This window comes from Canis lupus, chromosome 4 (assembly GCF_048164855.1).
Source record: "Canis lupus baileyi chromosome 4, mCanLup2.hap1, whole genome shotgun sequence".
Classification (NCBI taxonomy): Eukaryota; Metazoa; Chordata; class Mammalia; order Carnivora; family Canidae; genus Canis; species Canis lupus.
In genome coordinates this window covers 80,299,216-80,319,380 of record NC_132841.1, presented here as the reverse complement: position 1 = coordinate 80,319,380, position 20,165 = coordinate 80,299,216, and the positions used below count along the sequence as shown (strand labels likewise).

Genomic DNA, 20,165 nt, shown 5'->3' with positions numbered 1-20,165 from the left:
TTACAGAAACAGACATCGCATCCATATTTCTACTCAATTAATTTATATATTCCCCAATTGAATCCTTTCTTTAGTAAATATCTCTACTGAAACATTGATTATTTTTTATTTCTTTCTCTAAAGCAACACTGGCATTCTACTACCGAGTAAGGTCAGAGAACTTATTAGAGAGTAAACATTGGGTTTAGAGATAGAAAAAAGAATAAGAGATCAAAAAAGGAAAAGAAATATCTGTTTTCTGTTTATAAGTAACATGTGGGACAGACCTAGATTGCAGTCTCTTAGAAACTAGAGACAACATTGCATGTGTAACATGTTGGATGTGTGCACACACGTAAAGAGGTTGCAGAGTTTGAATGATTGTATTTCATGTTCTCCACATTGGAGGGTCCCTTCTCCCAGGTCTTTGTCCCAGTGGTGTAGACTCTCTTATTAGCTCTATTCAATTCCAATTTGTGATTTTCCATTCATAGGTTATTTGAATCTTCTGTATCCAGAGGAATCCCTATTGAATTTTAACTCCACTGGCCATCCAGTGCCCGTTACAATTCTACCTCTGATATCTGACCACACATACTATCTGTGGATCTAGGAATCTTGCCTGAAGAATTTAAGTTGAGTCTCACCAGGAAACTGAGCATAGAATATTTTCTAGAGTATAATCTCCAATAATTAAACAGGTGTTTGTTTATACTGTTAATAAAAATTCCAGTTCTTTTAGTTTTTCTTGTGTCTTTCATTCATTCAACTTTTGTTTATTCATTCATCTCTTTATTTAAAAAGTAGTTACTAAGCCCTCCATTATATCATGAAAATGTCTATAACATTATGCATATATTAATATCATTATTCTATCAATCTTCATGGCTTTATAATTTATAATTTAGAGTGGCACAGATAACAGACACTAAGTATGAGTTCGCTGGCTTTTACAAAATGTATGCTCTCATTTTCAGGTTTACTTAACTATTTGGGTCATAAAGAAAATTAATTTAACATTTGAAGGGGAAGTAAACCTATGCTCACAGTTTGGATTCCTGACAACTGGAATTCCCTAGCTAGTGTAATGAGATTATTATTCCTCCTATTTTGGATCATTAAACAACCTAAAATACTAGTGTCCACTCTTTATTCATTAACACCTTGATGTATTAATACTTCAACAAACATCACATTTCTACTTTAAGTGTTAGTGATAAAATGTGAATGCAAAAGATCCCATAGCCTTTGTCTTTGTGGAATTAAAAACCTTAAAAAAACCTAGTGAAACTTATTTTAAACCACATTTTATTAAATAGACTATATTAATTAGGTAAATTTCTCTGCAAACCTAAATGGGAGAATTAGTGTTAGGGCTTCCTAAGACTCTATTGGAAGTCAGACTAAAATTGAACATTTGTCATCCCAACGAAACAGTTTTCTAGATACAGATTCTTTTGCTATGTAAAATGGTAATTTTCTCAGTAAACATATTTCTAAACAGACTTGCCGAATGTTAGATACCTGAGTTGATGGTTTCAAAATATTTATTCATGGGAATCTTTCTGCAAAATCACAGCACAAAGGAGACCAACAATTCTGCCTATTTAAGTAGCTGAAACAGTTCTTTAGAGTCATATAACAAGAATGAATCTTTGCTGGAGAGGAAGTCTTGCATTCAAACAGACTTTTGGGATAATGAGTTGGTTGCTGGAGTACACTGAGTAGCTTTAAAAGTCATCTGCAGTCATTTCACAGACTGTTAATGCCTTTTAGATTTGCCTCAAATTTATTTTTTTTATATTTTAGACTTATTTCTTCAACTAAAATAACAAAAGTGCAGTTAACTGGTTATAAAGAAGGCTTGAGATACATTTAATTGACATTTTTGTAATGCCTATAACATTCCTACATGGTAAATTCAATGCATAAAATAAAAGATGAAGTCCATTTTATTTTTTTCTTTCTTCCCTAATATTCACTCTCCCATTATTCTCCACTTAAAGCACCATATTAAAATTTACTAGGCATATGACCACCAAAAATTTAAAAAATAAACCAAACTAGGTTTCCCGTCCTCCTTGCCACACTTTGTCCTTATGATAATCTCATTCCAAACTATTGAAAAGTGTCTTTAAATGGAAGACAGTTCTTTCCCCTTTCTCATGCATCTTCTGAAAGTTTATAAAGCAGATCTAACAATATTTGATTGAAATGTCTAAGTTGTCTTTTGAACAAAATAGAAAATAGAAAGAGAATTTATCCATGATGGTAATATATATATATATATATATATATATATATATATATATATATATCAAGTATCCCATAGATAATGTGAGAGAGAAATTTGATTTTTTTGAATCCTCTTTTGAGTTTTTTGTCACCCTCTGCTAGATCTAATTACCACTAATACACTCTCCACGGTGGAAAGTACAGCACATATTTATCACTCATCCATATTGAATTAGTGTGCTTCAGTTTTGGGAGAAATAAAGTACAAATTAATATCATTGTTTCAAGTTCGGTTCCCCAGAAAAACTTTAGATGAATATTCTTTTGCAGGGTTAATAAAGAAATTTCCTGCCAGAGAAGAACATGTAAAGGAGTAAGAGAAGGGGGTCAAGAGAGAAAGACACCAATGATACATGTGATTTTAGCAGAGTCCCAGCTCCAGCATAATCATGCAGCAGAACAGTGCAGTGTAATTTATGCCTCAGAATTTGATCCGGCTCCAGACGAGGGAGCTGAGCTTTCCTGCTCTGGCAGCAGCTGGTCATTGGAAACTGAGTGTAGACTAAACTCTCAGGTAGTTTGGAACCTCTGTCCTTGTGAGCAAATGATTCCAGTAGTCCAAAGGTAATTGTAGAAAAGAGTTTAGGTGCCAGACTTAAGAAATGAGTACGTCAGAGCTTGAAAAATGGTTGCTCAGAAGTACCTACAGACCTAGAGAAACATAGTGCTACAATTAACATAAGAGAAACATAGTCCAGAAATAATTTCACTAAACTAATTGCCATATTTTTTGGTGTGAATATGATATAATTAAGGAAAAATAACAAAATCCATTCATAGGGAAAAAATTCAAATGCTAAAGCAAGACCTAAATGAAGTTTTACATTACAAAGGTATATACTTCAACTCTTCATATCTTAAAGGGCTACATTTTGCATTGTACTAAGATCAATTGTACTTTCATGGATTTATTGTAAGAATGGCAAGATAAATCAAACATCTAACTTACAACCCATTATTGGTTCTGCTTTTGACTTAATTTTGCCATTACCCATTTCTTTCAAAAAGCCAAAGGCAGCTATACAAATTCAAGTTTTTTTTTTAATGTAAGCTATTTAACTGAATTTATTAACTTGGCAAAACTAAAAGTATCACTTTAGCTAATGAATTACCCCCCAAAAAATGAAATTATAGAATATAGGTAGTGACTTAAAAATCCTGAAATAGTCTTTCTGCATCTAGGAGTGTATCAGTATCACTAAGGAAAGTTACAATCTGAAAAATCAGTCTGGAAAGGTAACACGGAGAGAAGATAAATATATATAAATTAAAAAAATTATTAGATCTGAGTCCCATATAAATCAATGTATATTGGGAATGCCTGGGTGGCTCAGCAGATGAGAGCCTGCCTTTGGCTCAGGGCGTGATCTTGGAGCCCGGGGATCAAGTTCCACATTGGATTCCTTGTGGGGAAGCCTGCTTCTCCTTCTGCCTGTGTTTCTGCCCTTCTCTCTCTGTGTGTCTCTCATAAATAAATAGTCTTTAAAAAAATAAATCAATGTATGATTTTTTTTTCAGGAAGAAATAAAACACTTCTACTTTATTTTACATTTTTTTCTTTCAAGAAGGAAAAAATTCTAAAACAAGGACTCTAAGGATCTAGATAGAGTACAGTTGTCTTATTAGCAGCAAAAATTTTTATGTCTATTTCATCTAATATTTTGTGAGTTGATATTAAAATTAGCTACACTTGCATGGATTTCTTTGAATTTATTGACATTAAAGTTCTAGAAAACAGTAAAATACCAAGGGATATATACCAAAAGTAGAAAACACATTCAGAATTATTTTCTACTTTATCTAGAACTAGTACTGTAATAACAAATAGTAGTATAAAACATTTCTTCTGAGTCTTATTTCCATAGATTTTTGAATTCAGCTTCACAAAAAAGTTAACAAATAACATCTTCTGAAATGACTCATATATTTATCTCCATTTTAAATGATGGGTTTTCCATAAATTGGATGATTATTGATATATCTTCATTAAATCAGAAGGATGATTATTGATTCAAGCTCTATTTCTCTGTGAAAATCATAAATTTGGAATAATGGTATTCATTGTACTTTAGAAGCCTCAAAAGAGGAGGAATCAACTTAATGGTTTAAAGATATCTATAAAGAAAATTGAGATCATTTTCATCTTTATTAACTTCTTACTGTTCCAAGTTATCTTTCACTTTGAAGTGTCAAGTGAAATCAATGTAAGAGTCAAGTACAGCACTATCCACCTGAGGAAGAGTCAAGTACAGCATTACTTCTCAGAGCATTAGTTAACCTTGTTTGTATTTAAAAAAAAAAAAGTAGGTAACTTCTATATTAAGGGTTTTTAAAGGTTATATGAGATAATGAATATAATGACCTGAAAAAAATGTAGAGCAAGTGATAGAAGTCCTTAAAAGTGTGTAACAGATCCTAATATTTGGACATTTTCCTACTCTTGATATTTATGGCTGGCTTAGGATTTGAATGTTTAATTCAAATAAGGCAAAAGCCAACATTTCTCAAATAAATGGCTTCTTAGTCTTATATTTGGAATATAGCCAAATACCAACACTTGAAAACCTTCACTTCTTGATAATTGACATTTAAAATTTTATGATAAAGAATGAATTAGTTGATGGCAACATTAGGTCATCAAAGTCACAGAATTATCTCCCATCACCTTTTTTTAACTTCGTATCTGGATGAGATTTTGATTCAATTGATGATTATAATGCAAAATATTCAGATTTAAAATAAACATGTCTTTAATTCATTCAAATTCTGTTGACCTCTTTTATCAATGAGAGAGTTGAATTCTCAAATAAAAGGTACAATTATAAAGGCTGGAAAGAAAATAGTCTTGGGATAGTAAGTCCAAGTTTTTGGTGAGCCTACTTTTCCTTTTAATTGAATCATATATTAAGATGGGAAAAAATTGAGAGGAAGAAAGGGAATGTATTTATAAGAAATCCAAAGTGTCTATGCTGTCTTTGAGGTCTTTTTGTTGGAAAAGGTCTATTTTAAGCACCCACGTTACAGCGGATCTATGTTTATGAAAATAGTTTATAACAAGCATTCTGATTTAGGAATATTCTCTACATGGCACAAATTGAATTTTCATTTAACTTAAATTAATTTCTTTAACTTTTTTCTCTAGTGACGTACCACTTATTTTAAGAATATTTATGAAAGTTATGTTTTGTTGTCGTTATTTTAGTTTGATGAAATTTTCCTTGATGTTATATTTCCTTGAATAAAACTTTTCAGGGGGTTCCCTGGGTGGCTCAGCGGTCAGGCATCTGCCTTTGGCCCAGGGTGTGATCCTGGAGACCGGGGATGGAGTCCCACATTGGACTCCTTGCATGGAGCCTGCTTCTCCCTCTGCCTGTCTCTGCCTCTCTCTCTATGTGTGTGTCTCTCATGAATAAATAAAATATTTTAAAAAATGTTTTCAGGTATTTATTATAAGGTATATTCGAAGGAAGTTTATTATTCCATATTCAGTGCTTCTTACCTGTGAAAGGCAGAATAAATACATATGCATCATCCAGATATGTTTTCAAGATTCATCTATTCACCATATGATTATTTGTCATTTCAGATGCCTCCAACCTTGCACCCAATGTGGAGTTTTATATCATGTAATACATGTGATATAATGAGACAGACCATATATAATCAACTTTTTTTAAAGTTGATTTAAACTCGGGGAGCCCAATGTGGGACTCGATCCCAGATCCCGGGATCATGACCTGGGCCAAAGGCAGGCACCCGACCGCTGAACCCCCAGGCATCCCTCAACTTTTAAAATAAACATTATTTCATTTTATCAAAGCACCTTTGAATTCATCTTCTATTTACCTATGCCAAAGCTGAATTCATCAGACTTCATGCAAATATTTTCAAATTGTCTTATTTAAAATTTTACTTAATAATTAAATATCTAGCTGCTGTTTCAGGGTATGCTTTTCTAATTCATATTTTTTTACCCATTCATTTCATATAAATATGCCACGTTTTCCTGTTCAAAGCTCATCATTCTCGTATTACACCTGCCACATTACTTCAGGGAATTTTCTCTATTTCAAATATATTCTCTATACAATGCTGTTTTCTACATGAATGACGACTTTTTGTGGTCACAGTAATAGTGGCTTCCTGATTCTAACTTTTCTATAAAACTAATTAAATCCCTGATTTTTATGTAACTGGACTTAGAGCTTCTATCATCTGATGAATTGATCATTGTATCTCTGTGAACATACAGATGATTTGGAATGACATGTTACAGAAAATGTGGTTCACTACCACGAAAACAGTGACTTTGCTTTAAGGCTATCATAGTCCGGACAAACGCATTCACGAATGTTATATATCACTGATACAATAGCATTATTTCAGGGACATTTACCTATAGTTGACTTCACAATTTTGACTAGTTCTAAATTTTCAAATAAAACAAAGGAAGAAAAATGGGCCTGTTTCCAGAAGGCTTGACTCAAACAGTGAATAATTTTTGAAGACTCTAGACTACTTAAACTTCTAATGAATGCTAGGTTTGTGTAAGTAAAGGAATATGAAAAACAGTCCTCTCCAATTGTATTTACTAACATCTGCACTTCAAATTTTGTGCCTAGTGTTATGGCAGACAAAGTAAAAATAAAAATAAAAATAAAAAAAAAAATAATAATAATAATAAATTTAAAAAAATAAAAAATCAACGTTCCTTCATGGAGCTTGTAGAGCAATAAGCAAGTGATTTCAAGATAGTGAAAATAAAGAGCTTAGATTGAAGAAGCACAGTGTACTAACTCTAGTAGATGTTATGGTTCCTAATCCAGATTTAGCAGAGTGGGATATTTAAAAAAAAAAAAAAAGTAACTCCACATCTGAGGTATGTGTATAAGTAACAACACCTCTTTTCACTGCATTGTATGGGGCTGTTAATGGACCAGAGTGAGTGGAAAGCTGAGTTTTCTTACTCGAACTTTTCTCTAATAGAGGAGCCAACTACCACTTAAATAAAAAAAAGAAAAAAATAACTGGTTTAAGTATGTTTGGCGCTTGTCCCAAAGTAGCTAGCTCACTCTCTAGCCACAGAACTTGAACATGCTTCTCTCACGCATGTTTCAATGGGTCAAACACCGGCCTCCAACGAAAGGGTTGACATGGCTAAAGTGTGCAGTTGAAAAAGATGGCTAGGGATCCCTGGGTGGCGCAGCGGTTTGGCGCCTGCCTTTGGCCCAGGGCGCGATCCTGGAGACCCGGGATCGAATCCCACGTCGGGCTCCCGGTGCATGGAGCCTGCTTCTCCCTCTGCCTGTGTCTCTGCCTCTCTCTCTCTCTCTCTCTCTCTGTATGACTATCATAAATAAATAAAAATTAAAAAAAAAAAAAAAAAAAGAAAAAGATGGCTAGGAAATCCCCATTAGATTCACACACTAACTGGAAGAAGGACTGATCAGCTGTCCAATAGCCATTAATATGTGATCATGAATTTGTTTACATGGTGAATAAACATGCCATTGAAAGGAAAGCGTAGGCACACTGAATACTCTGTCAGCTAAGGCAGTATTTTGTAGGAAAATAATGGGGCAAAGGATGTGGAGAAAAAAGTTGAGAGGTGTGAAGAGTGCCTAGGGCTACTCAAAGGAGGAAATTTTTTAAAATCGACATTTGGTGGTGTAACGGCTATAAAAAAAAACTTTATCTGGTCATTTTTTTTTAATTTGTTTTTTATTGGTGTTCAATTTACTAACATACAGAATAACACCCAGTGCCCGTCACCCATTCACTCCCACCCCCCACCCTCCTCCCCTTCTACCACCCCTAGTTCGTTTCCCAGAGTTAGCAGTCTTTACGTTCTGTCTCCCTTTCTCATATTTCCCACACATTTCTTCTCCCTTCCCTTATATTCCCTTTCACTATTATTTATATTCCCCAAATGAATGAGAACATATAATGTTTGTCCTTCTCCGACTGACTTACTTCACTCAGCATAATACCCTCCAGTTCCATCCACGTTGAAGCAAATGGTGGGTATTTGTCATTTCTAATAGCTGAGTAATATTCCATTGTATACATAAACCACATCTTCTTTATCCATTCATCTTTCGTTGGACACCGAGGCTCCTTCCACAGTTTGGCTATCGTGGCCATTGCTGCTAGAAACATCGGGGTGCAGGTGTCCCGGCGTTTCATTGCATTTGTATCTTTGGGGTAAATCCCCAACAGTGCAATTGCTGGGTCGTAGGGCAGGTCTATTTTTAACTCTTTGAGGAACCTCCACACAGTTTTCCAGAGTGGCTGCCCCAGTTCACATTCCCACCAACAGTGTAAGAGGGTTCCCTTTTCTCCGCATCCTCTCCAACATTTGTTGTTTCCTGCCTTGTTAATTTTCCCCATATCTGGTCCTTTTAAAAACTAGTGCATGATTTACTTGAAATGTAGATGAGATGAAGGAAAAATGAATAGATCAGAATTTTTAATTTAATGTTTATCTAAAATCACATTGTAGAATGACAAAACTGGCTTTAATATATTATTTGCAGTAAATGAAAAAGAATGTCTCCTACTAGAAATCTTGAGGTATATGGTGACATTCCAGAGTCATGCAATTGAGAAACTTGCTTAAGATCTCTCCTGAATTGCAGGTCTGAATTATGGATGGCAAAAGTTATCTCTTTACCTTAAAATAGTAAAGCTACAAAAGAAAAAAAAATACATTCATTTAAAATCCAGGTTCTTCTTTGTCACTGGAATGTTTGTGTTAATATTTACAGCCTGAATCATTCTGCATATATTTCTCAAAATGTTAAATTTATAAAACAAATACTGTATATATGTGTATATGTATATATAGTGTGTGTGTATATATACAAATATATGTGTGTGTGTGTGTGTGTGTGTGTGTGTATGTCACAGAATGTTTTGCAGAGTTCATGAATTTTCTCTAAGAAATTGATCTGAGAGGATCTGTCCATTTTATTTACACTTACAATGTTTGGTCAACATTGCCAATTTTGGGGCTTTTTCACAACAGCGAGAGCTAATCCTAATCCATGTGAGCTGAAACATGGACATGCAGGCAGTATGAGGGCCTGGTGACCATTCTCCACATCACTCCACCATCAAGACAGGTCACTTGATTTTCTCAAGTTGGCTTACTTACTCCAAAAGCAGCTTAACAGAATACAGTGTGTTTCGCTTTTAGTTCTTGTAGATGATTGATATAAAATGAGTTTTTTAAAATTCTGCATTTTAGTATGATCTCAAAGACTCTCCCAGTCATCTTTGCTACGTATAACCTTGTAACTCAAATTTATCATTTGTAAAAATAGGACTAGTAATAATGGCCTTATAGGAATTAAATCTGATCTAGTATATGAAGGCCTTACAAAAAGAATAATATGTTAAGCATTCAGCATACTGTAGCCGTTATTAACATCATTGCAATACATATTTTCTTGATTTTTAAAAAAGATATTATTTATTCATGAGAGATAGACAGAGGCAGAGATATAGGCAGAGGGAGAAGCAGGCTCCTTGCAGGGAGCCTGATGCAGGATTTGATCCCAGGACCCCAGGATCACGCCCTGAGCCACCGAAAGGTCCCCCTTTTTTAATTACTTTAAATGTGGCTTTTGGGGATCCCTGGGTGGTGCAGCGGTTTGGCGCCTGCCTTTGGCCCAGGGCGCGATCCTGAAGACCCGGGATCGAATCCCACGTAGGGCTCCCGGTGCATGGAGCCTGCTTCTCCCTCTGCCTATGTCTCTGCCTCTCTCTCTCTCTCTCTCTCTCTCTCTCTGTGACTATCATAAATAAATAAAAATTAAAAAAAAAAGAATTTAAAAAAATAAAAAATAAAATAAAAATAAAAAATGTGGCTTTTGTTACACAATAATGCCTTATTTATATGCAATGAGTAATATGAAAAGGTTTTATTCTTTTAAATATAACATATATTGAAATTGAGTTATTTTAAGATGCCCTATAATCTTTAATATATTGGGTGTGAATTCTCACATTCTTTGGAGTGACTACTTTTTAATGATTTTTCAACTCTCTCACAGTGTGCGCAAGTGTGTGTGTTTCTTTGCAAAGTGTGTCTTTCCTTGATATTATATTTCCCAGGAGGTGATTGGCACATCCCTTCATAGCAGTGGATTATAGTTAGTCTGTGTGTGTGTGTGTGTGTGTGTGTGTGTGTGTATTAATTTGTCCTGATCTTATTCTCCACCTTGAATCGATTATTCCATTAGAGTAGATGGTGAGGAATGTATTTTTTTTTTTCCTGCAAACATGCTAAGGTTGAAAGAGTTAGCTTGGTTCCCATTTGTGCATAATCCTTCTTTGATGTGCAACAGGAGGCCCAGAGTAGGCTGTCTGTAGAACTCTGGGGCATGGCCCTAGCTCCCACCTAACAATGGCTTTCAAACTACAAGTCCTCCTGTATGCTTTGAGGTCTGCACAGCATTTGCAATTTTATTTCTCCTGCATTCAGTGTTAGAGATTTTCTCTTTTTTCTAGTTCTGGAGATTTCTCTTTGTTACTTTTGTAATTGGCAATATATTTAGAAGAATTTTTTTCATTTCAATAACACTGGCCATGTTAATGTCTTTTGAGCAATAAGTAGGTATATGTTCATATGTGCTCAATCTTCTACCCTGACCTTGAACTTGATAGCTACAGTGCTTCCCCCCTGCCCCCAAACATATCATGGATATTCAGGGCCTATGACAGGCAAATTAGAAGCACAATTAGGATGGTAATTTAAGGAATTGTAAGATCTATCTTAAATTTATTGACTGCTTTGATTGTTAGCTTAATGTCAAGACATGGACAAAACTGAATTTAAAAGAATCAATGTAATTGTAAATTGTAAAGCAGTGTAGTTGTTTACTAGTGCTCTGTGGCTAATCACTTTATTATGTACTACATCCTGACAAGAGGGTAATAATAACTCTAATATTGGTAATAAAAGCACCTAACGCTTAAGAGCACTGATTAGGTGATAGATGCCCTTCTGATTGCTTCCAATTTATCATCTTGAATTCTCACAGCCATTATATGAAGAGTTACTTCTGTTATCCCCATTCCACGGATAAGGCAACTGAAGGAAGAAAGTGAAGCAATTTGCCTGAGGTCACATGGTCATATGTTGAGTGTCGGGGATTGCAACCCGGGCAGCCTGGCTTCAAACTTGATTATTTCATCTTCTGTGCTATAACTTATGAATATAAAATCACTTTGATAATAATGCTGATTAATTGCATATGATGACATGGACAAACCAGACTCCTGCTTCCAAGACTCAGAGGACATGGCAGCATTTTTCACAGCTTTGACTTTCATCGCCATGTGCCCTGTCAAAAGCTGTAACAATGAAACTGGTACTATTTTAAAGTAAGAGGATTGATAGGCTACATGGATTATTTCTATATAATCGCTACATGAATTATATTTTAATTTTTGTAGAACTTCCTAAATACAAAAAAAAAAACATATAGCATTGGTCTCTTGGAAAAAAATTGTTTCATTGAACAATAAACGAGATAATGGAAATATTACTGGGAAGAGGTACTGTTTATCAGAGGCTGTTTGGGGCAATTTTTAGCCTTTTCTATAGATAAATGACATTAAACACACCCAGTTGTCAGATTGCCATTTTGTGGTGAATATTCTGACTGTGAGAGTTTTGAAAGCATGAGACCAACCACGGTAGCATTTAGATGGGGGCGTTACTGTCCACCAGAGGAGGTTAGCATCCTTTTTGTTTGCTTGACATAAATCTTTGTACAACAACAAATGAGCCTCTATTCCTGCTGTTTTTCAAATTCAAGCTTTGTTCCTTTTTGCTCTTTCTGAGGCAGATGTATCACAAGAGGGGGTGGGAAGAGAGAGGGTGAGACCTTAGAGTGAAGATTGCTTACCCAGAGACAGACACCACAACCATATTGCATCAGTAACTCAGATATTCTTGACTTTTTAATTAGATTCATAAGTCAAGAAAATGGGGCGTAGTGTTAAAATATAGCTTAAAACATCACTCTAATTAAATATCATTTTAATAGAATTCCTTCTGAATATTAATAGTGAAATGGAACTTTTGTTTTATTATCTATTTTACCTGACATATATATACTAAGATGTATACATGTGATTATAAATAAGTAGAATCCTCTGTCTGACACACACAGGAAAAGGGAGCAGTGTTCTACACACTAATTTTATACTTGACTACTTGGCTGTATTCTTTTGTTTATAGTAATTTCACTTGATTCTGAAACTTTTATTCCAGGAATTTCATTTCATAATCAGATCATTGGTGATTAGCAGCAATTTTACCTGTTCTTTCCAATTGTTACATTTGTAATTTCTTCTTTTGTCTAATGTAAGCTGGTATTTCCAATAGGATGATAAATAACAGGCACAATAGTTGGCTCCTGTGATTGTTTTGGTCCTGGCTTTAGAGGATGTATGTGTCTCAGGTGTTTGTTTCCCTATTGTGTATGATGTTGGCTTTTGGGCTGTAATGTGTGTCAGTTCATTAAGGTATTTCTTGTTGATTTGTTAATCTTTATTTTAGCACACTTACTAAGTTTTGTCATATGTTTTTTCATCTTATTAATATGATGAGTGGTTGTTATTTATTTTCCATCATTGAACTCTTTTTGTATTTTAGATATAAACTAATGTGGCCATGTTTTTGACCAGTCTGCAAAATTCCGTTTGCTACTAGTTTAAGAATTTTGCATTTGTATCAATAATTGAAGTTGGTATGCAGTTACTTATTTAGGAGGCAATCTTTGTTAGGTTTTAATGAAAATGTTGTATATGATTCAAAACTAGGGTCACCTGGGTGGCTCAGTCGGTTAAGCCTCTGACTCTCGATTTTGGCTCAAATCATGATCTTAGGGTAGTGAGATGGGACCCCATGTTGGGCTGGGTGTGGAACTTGCATGAGATTCTCTCCCTGCCCCTCTGCCCCTCCTGCCCCACACTAACACATATGAGAGTGATCTCTCTCTCTCTCAAAAAAAAAAAAAAAAAAAAAAAATATATATATATATATATATATATATATCAAAACTACTTTTAAAGTTTTCCTTTTTTCTCTGTTTTGGAAGTATTAATACAGTTAAAGAATTACCATATCTTTAAATCCATATTTGAATTTACCAGGGAGAAAATGTCTAATTTGGAGACTTAGGAAAGTTAGTTCTCTGAAAAATTCTGTCATTGTAAATAAGCCTGTGATAAGTTGCTTTTGGCAATACATACATATTTTTCTAGGAAATTAACCCTTTTTACAATTTAAGAATACATTTTCATAGAGTTAAGTACATTGTTATGATTTTGCCGTTTGTACTAGTTATTTGGTGGTTATTTTTATCTTTAAAAATGTTTTTATTTAAAAAATGTTTTTATTCAGTCATCACATTATCCATCAGTTATCTGCAAAATTTTAAAATAATTAACTTAAATTTTATGACCACTAATTTTCTTTTTTCAAGTAAATTTTATTTTATTTTTATTTTTTTAAAAAAGATTTTATTTATTTATTCATGAGAGACACAGAGAGAGAGGCAGAGATGCAGGCAAGCCTGCAGGGAGCCTGATGTGGAGCTTGATCCCAGGACTCCAGGATCACACCCTGAGCAAAAGGCAGATGCTTAACTGTTGAGACACCAAGGCGTCTCAAGTAAATTTTATTTTAGAATAATTTTAGGTTTAACAGAAAAGTTACAAAGAAATTATATAAAATTCCCATATAGCCTTCATCAGTTCCCATCATTATTGTCTCACATTACCTTGATCCATTTGTCAAGACTATAAAATTACACTGTTACATTGCTACTAAGTGGTGGATTTTATTTGGATTTCATCCTTTTTTCTATATGTTTTCTCTTTCAGTTCTGGGACCCAGTCCAGGGTACCATACTACATTCAGTTTTCATATTTTATGGCTTTTCATTATTTATTCATATATAACTTTTTATTTCAGTATAGTTGGCATACAATATCACATTAGTGTCTGATATACAACGTGGTGGTTCACCTTCTCTATATGTCTTGCTCTGCTCACCTCACCACAAGTCTAACTACTATTTTATCACCACCACTGAAAACAGTATGAAAGTTCCTCAAAAAATTAAAAATAGAAATACCATACAATGCAGTAATTTCACTACTGACTTTTCTAAAAGAAAACAAAATCACCAATTTGAAAAGACGTATGCATTCCTATGTTTATTGGCGTGAGATTTACAGTAACCAAGATATGGAAGCAACCCAAGGGTCCATTGATAGATGGATAGATGAATGAATAAAAATGTATGTGTGTTACCACATACACAAGAATAACAAATAGAGATCTTGCCATTTGCAACAACATGGATGAACCTGGAGTATATTATGCTACGTGAAAGAAGTGAGATAAAAGACAAATATCACATGATTTCACTTCTATGTGGAATCTAAAAAACAAAACAAATGATCAAATTGGAAACAGAATCATAAACACAGAGAACAAAATGGTGTCTGCCAGAGAGGAAACAATGGGGGGAATGCATGAAATAGGTGAAGTGAATTAAGAGGCACAAACTTCCTTTTATAAAATGAATAAGTCACTGGGATAAAAAATACAGCACGAGGAACATGTAGTCGGTAATATTTTAATAATGCTGTATGGTGTCTACCCTTACAGTGAATTGTTGAGTTATTATATTGAATACCTGAAGCTAATATATATTTAGTGTATTTTAATAAAAATAATTTTTAAAAATAAGTTAATAAAACCAATTATTTCCTAAGTCTTGAAAGGCAATCTATTTAATATTCAGAATGTTTTACTAAAGAAAAAATATTTTTCCATGACCATTTCTTCATGGAATATTGTAATGAATATATTATTTTGACTTTGGGCATGTGCCACTTGTTCCTCTTACAGTATCTTTTTTTTTTTCTTTAGTTAAACATGTTTTCATTCTTGTTCATTTGATTCAAGCTGATCTGATTCTATCATTGTATTCCAGCATTGAGCATAATATCTAGGTTTGCCCATTAAAAGAATTCTTCTCCCTGGGAACAAAGATCCTGGTTTAGGCATGGTCTGGTAGATCACTTGACCAAATTAGATTCAGACTGTTGATTTTGAATAGAAATACTGGCATCATACTATTTGTCTATTTCTGGTGAAATAAGTAGCAATCTTTTCTGCGATGTGGGCATAGTTCACCCTGATACTGAAGCCAACACATCAGAAAACAAAGCTAAAGGGTATAAACACAATGTCTTGATGACATTCACTATGACCATAATCCAGAATGTTTGACATCAGACCTATTTCTGGAACTTTTAGATTCATAAACAACTAAGCTTCCAGTTGTGCTTCAGTCACTTAGAACTGCTTTTCTATGACAAGCCACATAAATAGTACCAACAAAGAAAATATTTATCAAGACTCGTATGTGAATATCATATTACAAATGGGTACAAATACAGAAATAATGCTCAAAGTCTGTTGGCTCTGTAAAAATGGTACACTCAGCTCATTTTTATTTGAACGTCTACTGTGCAATGAGCATATTCTATCACTGCCTTTTCCTATTTGGAACACCATAAAAACTCTGTTCCTGGTATATCACATCACAGAATTACTTGGTATGGATGCATCATTTGCATAGTAAGCAAATTAATTTTATTTATTTCAATGAAAGTATATTATTTCTTCACATTTTTGTTTTCATTTTGTCAAAACAAATTTCAATAATACACTTTATAGGATTAAAATGCAAATATTTTTCAGTCAGGTTTATCAGGGTAAAGCCACAGCAGAATTCTCTATTAACCACAGGAGAATTTCAGTTAATGTTAGTGTCAGGACAGGAGTATCAGGTAGCCAAATACATCACATTATGTAGCAGAAAACAGTCATAAGCTTCTTAATAAGTTTTGATAAATATTTAAACACTACTTAACATTTGTATTTAACCATATCTCAAATGTAGTTTGGAAAAACTCAGTTTGAGTAACATATTTTTACATATTAATATAGGTAAATGATTGTATTGATGACTTTTTAAAAATGGTCAAACGTAAATAAAAAGAGTAAATAAAAACGTAAATAAAAACGTAAATAAAAAGAAAATTATCACAGTTTCAAAGTTTAATCTCAATAAAATTTTGCTTCATTGTTATTAGTAATATTGGAAACTATTCTAAAGAGGTTTATGGTTCATCTATTTAAAAGCATCCCTTAAAGAGTCTGTAGTTTTCATTCCCATTGTCAAAAGTAATGCTACTTCAGAAAACTAGTATACTTCTGCTTAAACTTTGAGCCTGAAGAAAATAACTCTGTCTCAAAAATAATAATAATAATAATAACTCTGTCGCAATGCAAACAATAATAAGTGCTTCATTGCTTTACCCTTGCATAATACAGCCAGATATCATCAATGGAAATTTTCAAAAAAATAGGTTACAATATGTGGGGAAAAAAAAAAAAGACGACGAACAAGATGTGTTGGTTGTAGAAGAAGAGGCAATAGAAGAAAGATGAAAAAGGAAGAAAGTTTAAAAGAAAAAGTGAAATTAGCATGAAATGCCAACTTTACAAGACATATCTAAGAAATCTAACATAAATAGTACAGGTTTAGAATATCCTGACTTATTTAATGGTGTCAGAAAAGTTTCCTCAAATTATATTTCCCATTTCTTTCTGTTAATTTTTTTTTCCTTTTGGGGATGCCAATCCTAAGCATATGAGACATATATATTCAATGAGATCACCATGAGCCAAACACAAGTGTCCATATTAAGCATATCCTAATAAAGTTTATGGAAATCAAATCTAAAAAATATCCTTTGGAGAGTCAAGTAAAGTTTTCTACTTTAAGTGGCAAAAAAAAAAAAAATCTAGGCTATCAAATTTTCTATGAAAACAATGAAACCAAATGAAAACTTAGCATTATCTACAGGATATTGAGTGGGAAAAAAGTGGAAAATGAGAATCTTATGACGACAAGCTGTATTCAAATATAAATTCAATATTTTAAAATAGCCATATTGTGATGGGAATTAAGGAGAGCACTTGCTGTGATGAGCACTGGGTGTTGTACGGAAGTGATGAGTCACTAAATGCTACTCCTGAAACTAGTATTACACTGTATGCTAACTAGCTAGAGTTTAATAAAAACTTGAAAAAAAGAAACAAAAACAGTAAAAAAATAAATTAAAAAAAACATACCAAGAAATATTGTTCCCATGACCCTTCTTGAGGAAAATATTTGCAAGATTAATGATCTCTCAATAAACATAACTTGTGAAGCTGCAGCAAGAGACCAGAGGTAAGTGTTGATACATTTAATTGCAGAGCTAAGATGAAAACCGGTGTGGTATAAGAGTGACAAAACAGAATGTGTGTGTGTGTGTGTGTATGTGTGTGTGTTTTCTAGCCAATATCAAAATGATGCAAAGGGGGAAAAGAAGAGAAATATAAGGGAGACCATAAAGTAAGCTTACTTAATTGCCTCTTTTATAACAGTTGGAAGCCATCAATGATCATGTAAATTTGGCAAATGAAGTAGGTTATAAGGATATCTAGAAGTTTGAAGGTAAACACAAAGTAAAATAATAGTTTTGGTTAAAACTGAGTGGTGACAGACCATGGGAAAGAATAAAGAAAAAGTTAATAGAAAAGAAAACATATATTATTATAACAGGTCAGTTATATATTATATAAACACACATTTTGTGCCAGGGGTTCTCATCATCACACTCAGGTTCAATGATTTACTAGAAAGGCCAACAGAACACAGAAAAGTTGTTATATTCATGATTATAGTTTGTTACAGTGAAAGGATACAACTTAAAATCAGCAAAGGTAAAAGGTGCATAAGGCTTCAGGAGACCTCAGTTGTAAGCATTCAGTTGTCCTTTTCCCCATGGAGTCATGAGGTAGCACTTAATTCTGCCAGCACTGACCCAGCATTGCCACCAAGAATGCTCACCTGAGGCTTGGTGGCCAGGGTTTTGTTTTGTTTTGTTTTGTCTGTTTGTTTGTTTTTTGGAGTCGGTCATGTGTGCATGGGGCTCCCACATGACTGATCTTAACTACTCAGTGTTCAGCTCTCTCCATCTCCTGTGTCCAGATGCTTAACTGATACAGCACAGCCAAGACCACAGGTGAACAAAAACATTCATTCATCATTAATCACATCGTTACTGCAAATTTTCTGTCATAGCCAAATGCCCTACATACGTAAGTATACAGACACACTTCAAAAGTGTTCTTATCATGCAGAAAATACCAATGTTTTATAGAGTATCTCCCAGAAGTCATGTCAAGAGTATGTCCTTTTTTTGGATGTGCAGTATTAGAGAACAAAAAGCTCCCACTAAATTAATGCTTTACTGTAAACCCTTTTCTCCACATCCTTACAAACATTTGTTGTTTAATTGTAGCCATTCACCATTACACAGGTGTAAGTTGATACTGTGGTTTTGATTTGCATTTCCCTGATGATTAGTAATGAAGACCATCTTTTCGTGTGTCTGTTGGCCATTCGTATGTCTTCATTAAAAATGTCTATTTAGGCCCTCTGCCTATTTTTATTCAGATTATTTGTGTGTGTGTTTGTGTATGTGTGTGTGTGTGTGTGTGTGTGTGTTGAGCTGTACACATTCTTTATATACTTTGGCTATTAACCTTTTATCAAATATCATTTACAAATATCTTCTATTCACTAGGTTGCCTTTTTGTTTTGTCAATGGTTTCCTTCACTGGGCAAGAGCTTTTTATTTTGGCATAGTTCCAATAGTTAATTTTTGCTTTTGTTTTCATTGCCCCAGGAAACATATCTAGAAAAATGTTACTCAGGCCAATGTCAAAGAGATTGCTGCCTATGTTTTCTTTAAAGAGATTTATGCTTGCAGGTCTCATATTTAGGTCTTTAATCCATTGAGTTTATTTTTGTGTCTGGAATAAGAAAGTGGTCCAGTTTCATTCTTTTGCTGTCTAGTTTTCCCAAAATCATATATGGAAGACTGTCTTTTCCCCATTTAAATTCTTGCCTCCTTTGTCAGAGATTGACTGTGTAAATGTGCAGTTATTTCTGGGCTCTCTATATTATTCCCTTGACCTATGTATATCAGTTTTAGTGCCACTAACATACTGTCTTGATTACTATAGCTTTGCAGTATATCTTGAAATCTTAGATTGTGATTTCTACAGCTCTGTTTTTCTCAAAATTGGTTGGCTATTTGGGGTCTTTGTGGTTCCATGAAAGTTTTAGAATAATTTTTGCTAGTTCTGTTGAAAATACTATTGGTATTTTGATAGAGATTGCATTGACTATTGACTCTGTAGATTGTTTTGTGGAGTATGAATAGTTTGACAGTATTCATTCTTCTAATTCATGAGCATCGTATAGCTTTTAATAGTGGGCGCATTTATTATTCTGCAATGATAATGTTGATTAATGTTATGGTTCATCACCCTCAAAATAAAATCCAATCAACAACTAAATATAGAAAATACAAATGCATATTTTTTCTATTAAACCCAGAGTAGAGAATTGAGCCAAACAAGAAAATTGACTTATAATATTAAAATATATTGAATTAGATTTAGTAAGTTTCATTTTCTTTCATATAATTTATAAACTGATTTTTGAATGAAAATTAAGACAGGATTTTTAAGAACAAGTTATGTTAGTAGATATGTAATTTAATGATTTTTTAAAAATCATGTCAACATAGGTACATAAAAATTGTATTTCCTATTTAAAGGGTATCCTGATATTTATTAAAGTTTGAGATATATTATTGATATATTACACAAATGTCCACAAATTCGTCCTACCATTCTATGTATACCCTTTGAAATATGACTTTGATATTCT

General features: G+C 33.6%; 1 long non-coding RNA gene across 8 annotated transcripts in view; it reads left to right on the top strand.

The window, feature by feature from the left end:
* The window catches only part of LOC140632717 (uncharacterized), a 341,247-nt gene that overhangs the window by 220,151 nt on the left and 100,931 nt on the right, over positions 1 to 20,165 (top strand). The window contains exon 6 of one of the 8 annotated variants that reach the window (XR_012030388.1): positions 474 to 688. The exons of 6 other annotated variants lie outside the window; for them this stretch is intronic. This is a non-coding gene — a long non-coding RNA (uncharacterized lncRNA). Of the gene's footprint in view, positions 1 to 473; positions 689 to 20,165 lie in introns of those variants that run through there. One more of the 8 variants, XR_012030394.1, reaches the window with a different exon arrangement.